The sequence below is a fragment of the Podarcis liolepis genome (genome assembly GCF_965112155.1).
Source record: "Podarcis liolepis genome assembly, chromosome: 6".
NCBI lineage: Eukaryota > Metazoa > Chordata > Lepidosauria > Squamata > Lacertidae > Podarcis > Podarcis liolepis.
In genome coordinates this window covers 33,834,488-33,845,546 of record NC_139559.1, presented here as the reverse complement: position 1 = coordinate 33,845,546, position 11,059 = coordinate 33,834,488, and positions in this window count along the sequence as shown.

Sequence of the window (11,059 nt, the reverse complement as noted above, 5' to 3'; positions counted from 1 at the left end):
TGTCTGAGAACTGGCCACCCATGGTACCTTCTTTTTATGAGGATTCAGTTTAAATTTATTGGCCACCATCACTGCTTCCAGGCACCAGTCCAACACGTTCATAGCATTCCCTCATTCAGATGCAATGGAGAGATAGAGCTGTTTGTCATCAGCATAGTAATGACATCATGCTCCATGTCCCCAAATTACAGCCCCCAACAGTTTCATATAGATGTTGGATAGCATGGAAGACAGAATATACTTCTAAAGGACCTCATAGCTCAAAAAGCCATGGGACTGAGCAGCAGTTTGCAAGTGCTACCCTGCAGCTAGTAATACAATGCCTCCAGCTCCGAACCCCAGGATTCTGTGGCCAATTGTGAAAGCCACTAAGAGATTAAGAAGAACCAGCTGAGCTGCATTACCCCTGTCTCCCTCCTGATAAAGGTTATTGGTCAGGGTGACCAAAGCTATTTCAGTGCCCAAAAATATCCAGAAACCAAACTGGAATGGGGCTGGATGCACCTGCAGCAGCATGGCCACCACCCTCTCAATCACATTATCCATGATGAGATTTATAGAAATTGGATGATAGTTTTCTAAAACCTTTGAGTCCAGGGAGAGCTGCCTCAGGAGGGCTTGTACCACTGCCTATTTCAAGGTGATGGGCATAATTCACTCATTTAGTGAGGTGTTAACCACTCCCTGGACTCGTGATGCTTAGAATATCTAAGCCAGGCTTCCTCAACTTCGGCCCTCCAGATGCTTTGAGACTACAATTCCCATCATCCCCGACCACTGGTCCTGCTAGTTGGGATCATGGGAGTTGTAGGCCAAAAACATCTGGAGGGCCAAGGTTGAGGAAGCCTGATCTAAGCCTTAGACACTTGCTGAAGCTGCTAGTGCCATGGAAACTCAGTTCTTGTGCATTCTGATCCATAATTAGAATGGAAGTTACAGTTTCCATCATGTGCTAAATGTTCGTACTGAATGGACACCCTAAGGGCAAATGTGCTGTGACAGATGTGGAGCAAAAACAAAGAGCTTTACAAATACTTGTTTATCTTTCAAGGCACTTTAAATGCTGGCTGACAGTGGGAAGAATGAAGATTGGGGCTATATAATTTGGGGCATGTTTTATGAAAGGGGATGGGGGAATCTTACCATATATAATGCACTGAAGCCAGAATGGTTATGGGTGTGATCCTGGTGAAGCACTCTGAGGTGCATGAAAGCTGCCCAGCGTGGCTGGGGCAACCTAGCCAGATGGGTGGCATATAGACAATAAAATTATTATTGTTGTTGTTGTTGTTAAATATACATAAGCATATACAAGTGCATGACTACATAAACTGAACAGTGAATGGCACTGTGGTGTGGTTTATAATCTTTTCAAGGAGGGGCCTGAATGACAAAGGGATGCATGTTATTAGGATGGAAAGAAGTGAGCCGGTTTCTTCTCAGAGAGGCAGGGCAAGCTAGCAATAAAAACAGTGGACTTTTTTTTGTTCTTATGTACTTTGCAATGTTGTTTTGGTTGGCAGAAAGCAAGTCCTAGTTGAAATGGTTTTTAAAGTTTCTGTTAATGGTCTAAGAAAAAGAAAAACAAAGGCAGATCAGTGATGTGCTCCACAGGCTACAGCAGGCGGACCACACACAAGACTTGGACATTCATGGATTAGCCTGGACAAAATAAATAGGGAATGGATCAGAGTGAGAATATACTAAGATTGCTGGAGCTGAAGAACAAAAGAACATAAGAAGAGTTTTGCTGGGTCAGACCAGTGGCTCATTGAGTCCAGCATCTTGTTCTCACCGTGGTCAACCAGAGGCCTATGGGAAGCCCCAAGCAGGATAGGAACACAGGAGCACTCTCCTGCCTTGTGTCTCCAGCAACTTGTATTCAGAGGGATAATACTTCTGATAATAATTGGAGAATACAGCCCTAATGGTTAGTGGCTAGTAGTTATTGTTCCCTTAGTCTCCAGGAATTGACCAAATCCACTTTTAAAGCAGTCCAAGTTGGTGGCCATCACTACATCTTGCAGAAGAAAATTCAATGGCTCAACTACATACTATGTAAAGAAGTACCTTTTTTTGTCTCAGATTGTCTAACATTCAGCATCACTGGCTGGCTCCTAGTATTATGTAAGGTGGGGGGGAGGAGAGAAATGTCTCTCTATCCACTTTCTCAATACTGTGAATAATCTTAATCACCTCTGCCATGTCCTGCTCCCTTAATCCCCTTTTTAGAAACCCCAAATAAACCTTTTCTCTTAGAGGAGTTGCTCCAGCCCCGTAATCATTTTTGTTTCCCTATTCTGAACCTTTCCCATCTCTACAAAGTTGTTTTTGAAGTGTAGAAACAAGAAATTCAAACAATATTCCGACTGTAGCGACACCATAGATTTGTATAACACCACTACGATGGTGGCAATTTTGTTTTCAATCCCTGTCCTAATGATCCCTTAATATGGAAGCTGATTTTTTTCCATAGTTGATGCACACTTGAACTAACCAACATTGCTCATAAGATCCCTTTTCTTGTATATACACTATACAGTGGTACCTCGGGTTACAAACACTTCAGGTTACAAACTCCGCTAACCCGGAAGTAGTACCTTGGGTTACAAACTTTGCCCCAGGATGAGAATGGAAATCGCACGCTAACAGCGCGGTGGCAGCGGGAGGCCCCATTAGCGAAAGCGTGCCTCAGGTTAAGAATGGTTTTGGGTTAAGAACGGACCTCTGGAATGAATTAAGTTCGTAACCCGAGGTACCACTGTATTAGCCAAGCACAGAAGGCATACCGTAGTTAATACATGGTGATAGTTGATGAAGGAAGCTAACAAAATCCACCCTGCCTACACATTGAGATATGCCTTAGATCATGGTGCCTCCCATTTCACCAGATCCCAGGCACAAGGTAGAGGAGGGCAGCAATAAATACCTGCAGCCACAAGGTCCGGCCCTCCCTAGACAGAAATTTGATATGCTAGGCAGCCCAGCCCAAGGACTAGCAACCTTTTGCTAGACAAACAGGCAGAGCTAGGCAGTGTTCCTGGAAAAACGGATGTTTCCAAAAGGCAGTCCTGAATGCGCTTTGTTTGAACAGTTGATCCCTGGAAAATTGTTCAGATTGCTCCTTTGGGGTGTCAAAGTGCCCTTTGCATTACTGTAGTTCCCATCTAAGGTTTTTATTTTATATATCACATTTATAGCCCTCCTTTTCTCCAAGGAGCTCAAGGTGGGGTACATGACTCCTTCCCATTTTATCACCACATCAACTGTGTGATCTAGGTAAAGCTGAGATACAGTGACTTGCCCAAAGTAACCTTAATGGACTGAGCAGGGATTCAAACTCTAGTCTCCCAGGTCTTAGTCCAACAGTCTAACCATGGTGTGTTTGCTAGCTGGAACTTTTATACTTCTAGGGATAGCATCATGGTCAGTTCGGCCACAAAGTTAATTGGACTATCCTTTGTTGCTGCTCTGGGGGGCAGGATGGGAAAGGATGAGGAGAGGAGGGGTTGTATGGAGCTCTCCCTTTATTTCATTGAGAGTTGAAGTTACACCACCCCTTTTGCAAACCTTCCTTGTATCTTAACTAGACAATAGCAGTGCATAATAACAATTAACTTTGGTGTTTTGCCTTCTTTATAGGGTACGATTTCAGTATTCTGGCCACAATCTCCAATTTATTATTTGGTTGGTAGGAATAATGTGTGTTTATTTCATGTTTTGTGGGTGCATCTGAATAGCCACTTGGTTTCCTGGGTTTCTAAAGTTTATTTATTTTCTTCATTTGTATGCCACCCTTTTACATAAAGTTCCCTTTTACATAAAGTTCTCCGGGAAGCTTACAATAAATAATAATAATAGATTTTTTAAAAAAACACTATTGAGAGGTCCAAATAACGAGATAACCCGGGTAAGCACAAAAGTAAATCTGGGTAGATCTGGCACTCACAAAGATTATGTTTGCATTTAGAAAAGAAGGTAACAGGAATGATATTAGGGGGGAAAGATACATGCTCATTTTACAACCAGGGCTGAGTTTAGATCCAGAACAGACCCATAGAATGTAAAATAGTAAGGCTAGATTGACTAATGAAAGATTGCTTATTTATTGAACACCTACACCATAGTTTGTTGTTAAAGTCACAATAGGCAAACACTTCTCTAAATTTTGTACTGCAGTTCTCCAAAGTTGCCTAATTCACGCATTAAGGAACATAGCATAAACATCTGCACTGGTTGCCAACTTGTTACTAAGACAAGTTCAATGTTTTCCTTTTGGTATATAAGATCGTAAATGGTTTACTTGCAGGTTTGCTTGACCCATATGTCCCCATTCAACCACTGTGGAACACTCATTTATGCAGTTGTAAGAAAACAGGTCTTTTAGTACCTAAACTTTGGAACTCCCTGTCAATGGACATCAGGAAGGCCACTTCACTGTATTTTTTTTTTTTTTTTTTGGTGCCTGCTAAAAACATGTAAGCATGTACAGTAGATGCTGATGTGTTTTAATCTTTTTTCCTTTAATTTTAATTATCTTCAAATAATTCTAATAGTTTTTAACTGGTTAATTGACCATTTAAATATTCTTTTGTATACTGCTAAGAGGTTTGCTGACAATCATGTAGTATATAAATTATGTTGAATAGAATAAATAAATAAATTTGGCCTTCATAAGCACAATAGCTGGCTGATTATATGTCTTGGATGACTAACAGTGCAATCCTAAACATCTTTACTTGGAAGTAAGTCTCATTGCGATTTACACCCATGTAAGTGTGTTTAGGATTGCAGTGTAAACAGGGTATGGACTCAGAAAAGGGGAAGTGGTTAAGAGCGGTGGACTCATAATCTGGTGAACCGGGTTCGCCTCTCGGCTCCTCCACATGCAGCTGCTGGGTGACCTTGGGCTAGTCACACTTCTTTGAAGTCTCTCAGCCCCACTCACCTCACAGAGTGTTTGTTGTTGGGGAGGAAGGGAAAAGAGAATGTTAGCCGCTTTGAGACTCCTTCAGGTAGTGATAAAGCGGGATATCAAATCCAAACTCCTCCTCCTCCTCCTCCTCCTCCTCCTCCTCCTCCTCCTCCTCCTCCTCCTCTTCTTCTTCTTCTTCTTCTTCTTCTTCACAAATCTCCATATATGAAGCAGCCTCCTCCTCTCCTTTGCCAGATCTGCTTGTCCAAATTGACTCACAATAACACATCCCACAATAACACAATAACACAGGGACGCGGGTGGCTCTGTGGGTAAAACCTCAGTGCCTAGGACTTGCTGATCGCATGGTCGGCGGTTCGAATCCCTGTGGCAGGGTGAGCTCCCGTTGTTCGGTCCCAGCTCCTGCCCACCTAGCAGTTCGAAAGCACCCTTAAAGTGCAAGTAGATAAATAGGCACCGCTTTATAGCGGGAAGGTAAACGGCGTTTCCGTGTGCTGCGCTGGTGCTGGCTCGCCAGCTGCAGCTTCGTCATGCTGGCCATGTGACCCGGAAGTGTCTTCGGACGGCGCCGGCTCACGGCCTCTTGAGCGAGATGAGCACGCAACCCTAGAGTCGGACACGACTGGCCTGTACGGGCAGGGGTACCTTTACCTTTACTTTAACACATCCCATAATAACACAGGGAAAAATCAAGGCTCTCCTGAGATCTCACTAGCTCCTGAACCAATTTATGGCAGCATAACCTTCTGTAGGCCAGAACTGATTTGCATGAAGTGTTGTTGTCAGTTGTCAGTAGCACACACGCAAACACTGATACCGATAATTAGCGAAGGGAGAGGGATGTTATTACAAAATGAGGCTAGAAGGCCTAACATTGCAAGAGATAGGAGTGTCACATTACTATGCAGAGCACATAGGAGTACATTGCTCTGCATAGTAATGTGACACACCCGCCTCTTGCATTCCTAGGCCTCTGGCCTCACTTTGTAACAACATTCTCCCTTCTCTCTGTATGTGGTGTGATCTGCCAAAGGATGAGACGCTTTGTGCATGTGACAAAGGGAGTTCTGGTCCATGAAAAGGTTCTGCCACACACACAAGAGTCACTGTGTGGAGTGTTCCCATTGAGGGTACCAGTTAGCCAGTCATGCCCACTTCCATGATATTCCACTCCATTCCATTCCATTCCTCTCTCCTGTTTTTAGCTCCCTCTTCCCTCCAACAGCCAGCCTGTATTCCATGCTGGCTCAGCATAATCATTCCTCATTGGATAGTTTTGGGGATCCTTTAGACATACCCTTCAACGCAACTTGGGAGAAAACCAGGAGACCATCTTCTGGGGCTGCACTCCCACATGGGTCACGTGACCCATACAAGATCCTAGCCCTGAAAAAAACACTCTTGGGGGCAAGATTGCGAGAGCAAGACGTCCCATGCTTTCATGGGGGGAAAGCAGGATGCCCCAGTTTTTCCAAGACAGTTGCAGGGTATGCTTTAGAGTATTTCTTCTTCTTCTTCTTCTTCTTCTTCTTCTTCTTCTTCTTCTTCTTCTTCTTCTTCGGGGGAGGTGGGTCCCCCATGAAGCAGCAACCCACTTTCCTCCCACCTACCCACAATCCTCCATGTCCCCCCTCACCCACAATCCTCCATGTCCCCCCTCACCCACAATCCTCCATGTCCCCCCTCACCCATGTATGTGGTGGCTGCTCCCACCACTTAGATGGCAGCATGCATGGAAGAAGAAACAAAACCTTGCTCCTTCTGGTGTCTACCATAGCAGGGTACTAGGGACAGGTAGACCTGTCCAAAGGTGGGGAGAGGGGAGTAATGAGGTGGCAGAGAGAGGGAGAAGAGGACAGAAAGAGAGTGAGGGAGAGATAGCCATAAAGGAAAGAAGATGGCAGAAACATAAAAATGGTGTCCCACCTACTTTTGGCTACAGCCCCACCCACCACTGGCATGTAGTCCCTGACAGGAGGGAATATGGCCTTCAGCAGAAAAAGAAAAAAAGAGTCCCTGCCCTTGGCTTCCTTAATCATCCTGCCTACCAAGGCATATAACTAGCCAGCTATCCCTGTTATCTATATCATCAAATTTGTATTCAGACTTAATCTTTCTATTATTACATTATATTTTTCCTTTAATCAGGCGACAATTGTGCCTTGTGTGGGTGTGCTTGCATCAGGCACAAGTCCCTCTGGGGAAAATGGAGTGCTTGCTTGCTCATCGTTAACCACATTGCCATTCCAGGAGCCTATATCTGTTAAAATTCTTGCTTGATGTGCCCTCACCATTTATGCAAAAGCAGTTGAATCATTCATGTAAGGCCACTATTTGCCAAACTATAGTGCATTCCTAAGCATATTGCCCTCTTTCTTTGAGGAGAACATCCATTAACTTCTTTCTCTAACCCATCTCTTCTCCATTTTCCTCCCCCTATTTCCTTTTGTAAAAGAACTGAGATGGTATTCAGTTACCCTGCCTTGGATCTTTTTCAAAGGAGAAAAAGAGGATTTGGAGACTGGCTGGCTTCCTACTTGCTTGCTACTTTAGAGACCCATTTGATTTAAACTCCCATTTTGTAATTCTCTGATTTATTACATTTAACTTCTTAATTAGCAATATATGGTACCTGTGTTTATTTTGAGATGTATCTCCACCTAGTGGAACACACCTTTGCCCAACATGTCTCCCACTGAATAGCCAATCCATTTCCCTCAATTAGGTAAGATTGTGGTAGATTAGGATGTGACTGCAGTACAGCAGCCTTCCTTAAAATGTTGTCCTAACATAAACGATGGTTTTCCCGGAAGACAAAGATTTATAGTTTCCACCACTCTGAGAGGTTTTGACAAGTTCCAGCTTAAGATCTCAAGCATTTTGGCAGGAAAATAGGACCAGTAAGACCTTTGATTGCAATCAATGGCTTGGCAGAGCCCCAGAAACGCAGAACAAAAATGCTTTGAACAAGCCTGGTGCTCAGGGTGTGTCCCTAGTTTTCAGGGCGTGCAGGATGACTCACAGCATTATCCTGTTGTACCGAGTGCACAACATGCTGCATGTGCGAGACTGAGCACCTGAGCTGTGGCTTCTTCAAATTCCTCCTGGTGTTGACTTCCACCATCCAAGTTTCCTTCGAAAAGCTGCAGCAACTCTCCTTTTAAAGCTCCATCTAGTCTCTTAATTAACACCTTTTTAGACTCAGGCAACCAACCCACCTCAACAAACTCCTGCTGCCTGAGGGACGGATTCACTGTGAAGCATTTAACACTAATCATGATCAGAGGCTTACCATAGACCTTGAGAATGAACAAGTCTAACAGTTGCCAAGAGGAATTGATTATGTGCAATTTTATTGCCAGGCGACATGAAGAGGTCCATCACCGGAAGTCCCCTGAACAGAAAAAGTTGCATCTGCTGAGGCTGTCCCTGCCATGCAGCTGGTGAAGTTTGAAAACACATACATAAAACCATCTTGAATTAAAAATTGGCAACCCTCCTCTTGAGGTGGTTCTTGACCTTAGTTTTATTTGCTGTTTTGCTCTTGCAGGTTTTTCTTATCTTCTGAAGGTGGTAACTGTTGCCCATATCTACATTAGTCACTATCTTGAGGGTCTTTTCCCCAAATTGTAACCTCTTCATGGATGCAAATGAAGCAAAATAATTTCATCTGTGATCTGTCTGCTCATCTTCTGAAACCTTTCCTCATTACTTGTTTGCAATAGTTTTATTGTGGTCATTAAATAAAAGAAAGCTTCCTATATCTCATGTTTTGTTATACTTCAGCAAATAACTGGTTAAAATGAGTCGTTCTGCTTTTCTGTTCCAGGTTCAGGGTGTTCTGTTCTGAAGGGGAGTTGATATGTGTGTAAGGATAACATGCATGGGTTATAAAAAGAAGGTGACACATACTTGTCATTATAATAGCTACTTAATTGTTTGACTATCACTGTTGACATGAGAAAACAAGCAAAGCATAACCACCAACCATCCAACCATCATCATTGCCTAGTTCTCCAAGATCAAAGCAAGGAGATATGTTGGCTGTATTATAATAGGTCCAGATGACTGGAGCAGGTATTCTAAGGCATGTGTTCAACAGTCAGGTCATATATCCATAGCAGTGACCAGGGGAGGAATGACCTCTGGGAGAAGGAATGCCATGGTGCATCTGCAGCAGCACAACTGGACACCTTCATCTGCGGCAGCTGCCACAAAACATGTCTTTCCTGTATCAGTCTCTACAGCCACAGCAGGTGCTGCAACTTCCAACAGTTTGGCTTCACCTCCAAAGGGTGCCAACAACAAATGCTACAATGGAAAGCAAGAAAGCCCAAGTTCGATTTGCATAATAAGGGTTGCTATATTTTGAAGAGCAAACAGGAGGACACTATGATGACTCTCATTTTAAATACCCCTACTATATGTAGGCTATAGAAGCTGTGATATATTGCTGAGGGGAACAGGAACGGAGAAGAGGAAAGCAAGTCTTCAACCACCAGTTATGTCTAAGTCTCATCCAGAAAGTATAACCAGAGACATTCTGGCAGATTTAAAAAATCCACCCGGACAGACATTTTATCCGTGAAAAAGAGGTCGTGTCCTGGAAAAAGAGGACACCTGGCAGCCCTAGAATAGTGTTGCCAGATCAAGAGCAAATTTCCACAGTAAATTAAGATGAGCAAGGTAAACTTGGCAGGAACTTAGGTTCTAGCTCAACATAGTAGTTAATGGAAGAACATTTCTCTTTCAGTGTGAATTTATTGGCTCAGTTCACACGTCACCATAAACTGTAGTTAATAGATTACCATGAAAATGTTGGGGTGTTTTGTTCCTTCCTGCTCATGCTGTGGAGAAACAAGCCATGATTTTTTGTCTGAACATTATGCCTGAAATAAGGATCATGACTATGGTGTCTGACCACAATCTGACCTGGTTTGGACATAATGCTTCGACAGGGATCATGACCTGTATTTTCCAAGTGCGACTTGGGAGAAGTGGGGCAGAGTGAAGTAGAAGTCATTTGCTTGAGCTCAGCATGCTATGATTTATGGCTTACTATGACATGCAAACAAGGTCACTGAAATATACCATTCCTCATCACTTACCTTCAGCAAAAGTATTTTATTGTATTCACTTACTTGCAGGCAACTCTGAGAGCAATTTGGACAGGTATAGAGATCAAAAACAAGCAAAGGTGAGGAACTGAGCCTTCAAATCCACCTTTTTTGCTTTCTAAAAGATTATTTATAGATGTAATACAATGTATATTAAAATCATAATACATATAATGATATACAGTGGTGCCTCGCAAGACGAAATTAATCCGTTCCGCGAGTCTCTTCGTCTAGCGGTTTTTTCGTCTTGCGAAGCAACCCTATTAGCGGATTAGCGGATTAGCGCTATTAGCGGTTTAGCGGCTATTAAAGGCTTAGCGGCTATTAAAGGCTTAGCGGATTAGCGGCTAAAAGGCTATTAGTGGCTTAGCGGCTTAGAAAAAGGGGGGGAAAGCGGAAAAAAATCGGAACACTTGCAAGACGTTTTCGTCTTGCAAAGCAAGCCCATAGGGAAAATCGTCTTGCGAAGCAGCTCAAAAATGGAAAACCCTTTCGTCTAGCGGGTTTTCCGTCTTGTGAGGCATTCGTCTTGCGGGGCACCACTGTACTACATTTTCATGCTAAAATATTAATGCCTAGTTCAGTGTTTTTCAACCTTTTTTGGGCAAAGGCACACTTGTTTCATGAAAAAAAATCACGAGGCACACCACCATTAGAAAATGTTAAAAAAATTAACTCTGTGCCTATATTGACTATATATAAAGTAATTCTCTTGAATAGGAATCAAATAAACACAAAGAAAGTATTTTATAATTACTTTATTATGAAATAGTAAGTAAACAGAAATGTGAAAAATTATAAAATACTTTATTTTTAAATCTTTTGAATTTTTCAATTTTTCCCATGTCACACCAGGCAACATCTCGCGGCACACTAGTGTGCCGCGGAACAGTGGTTGAAAAACACTGGCCTAGTTCATGGTCTGTTTGTTTGTTTGTTTGTTTGTTTGTTTCATAGATTTGATACATCACTTGAGAAAACCCTCAAACCTATTTACAAAAAACAA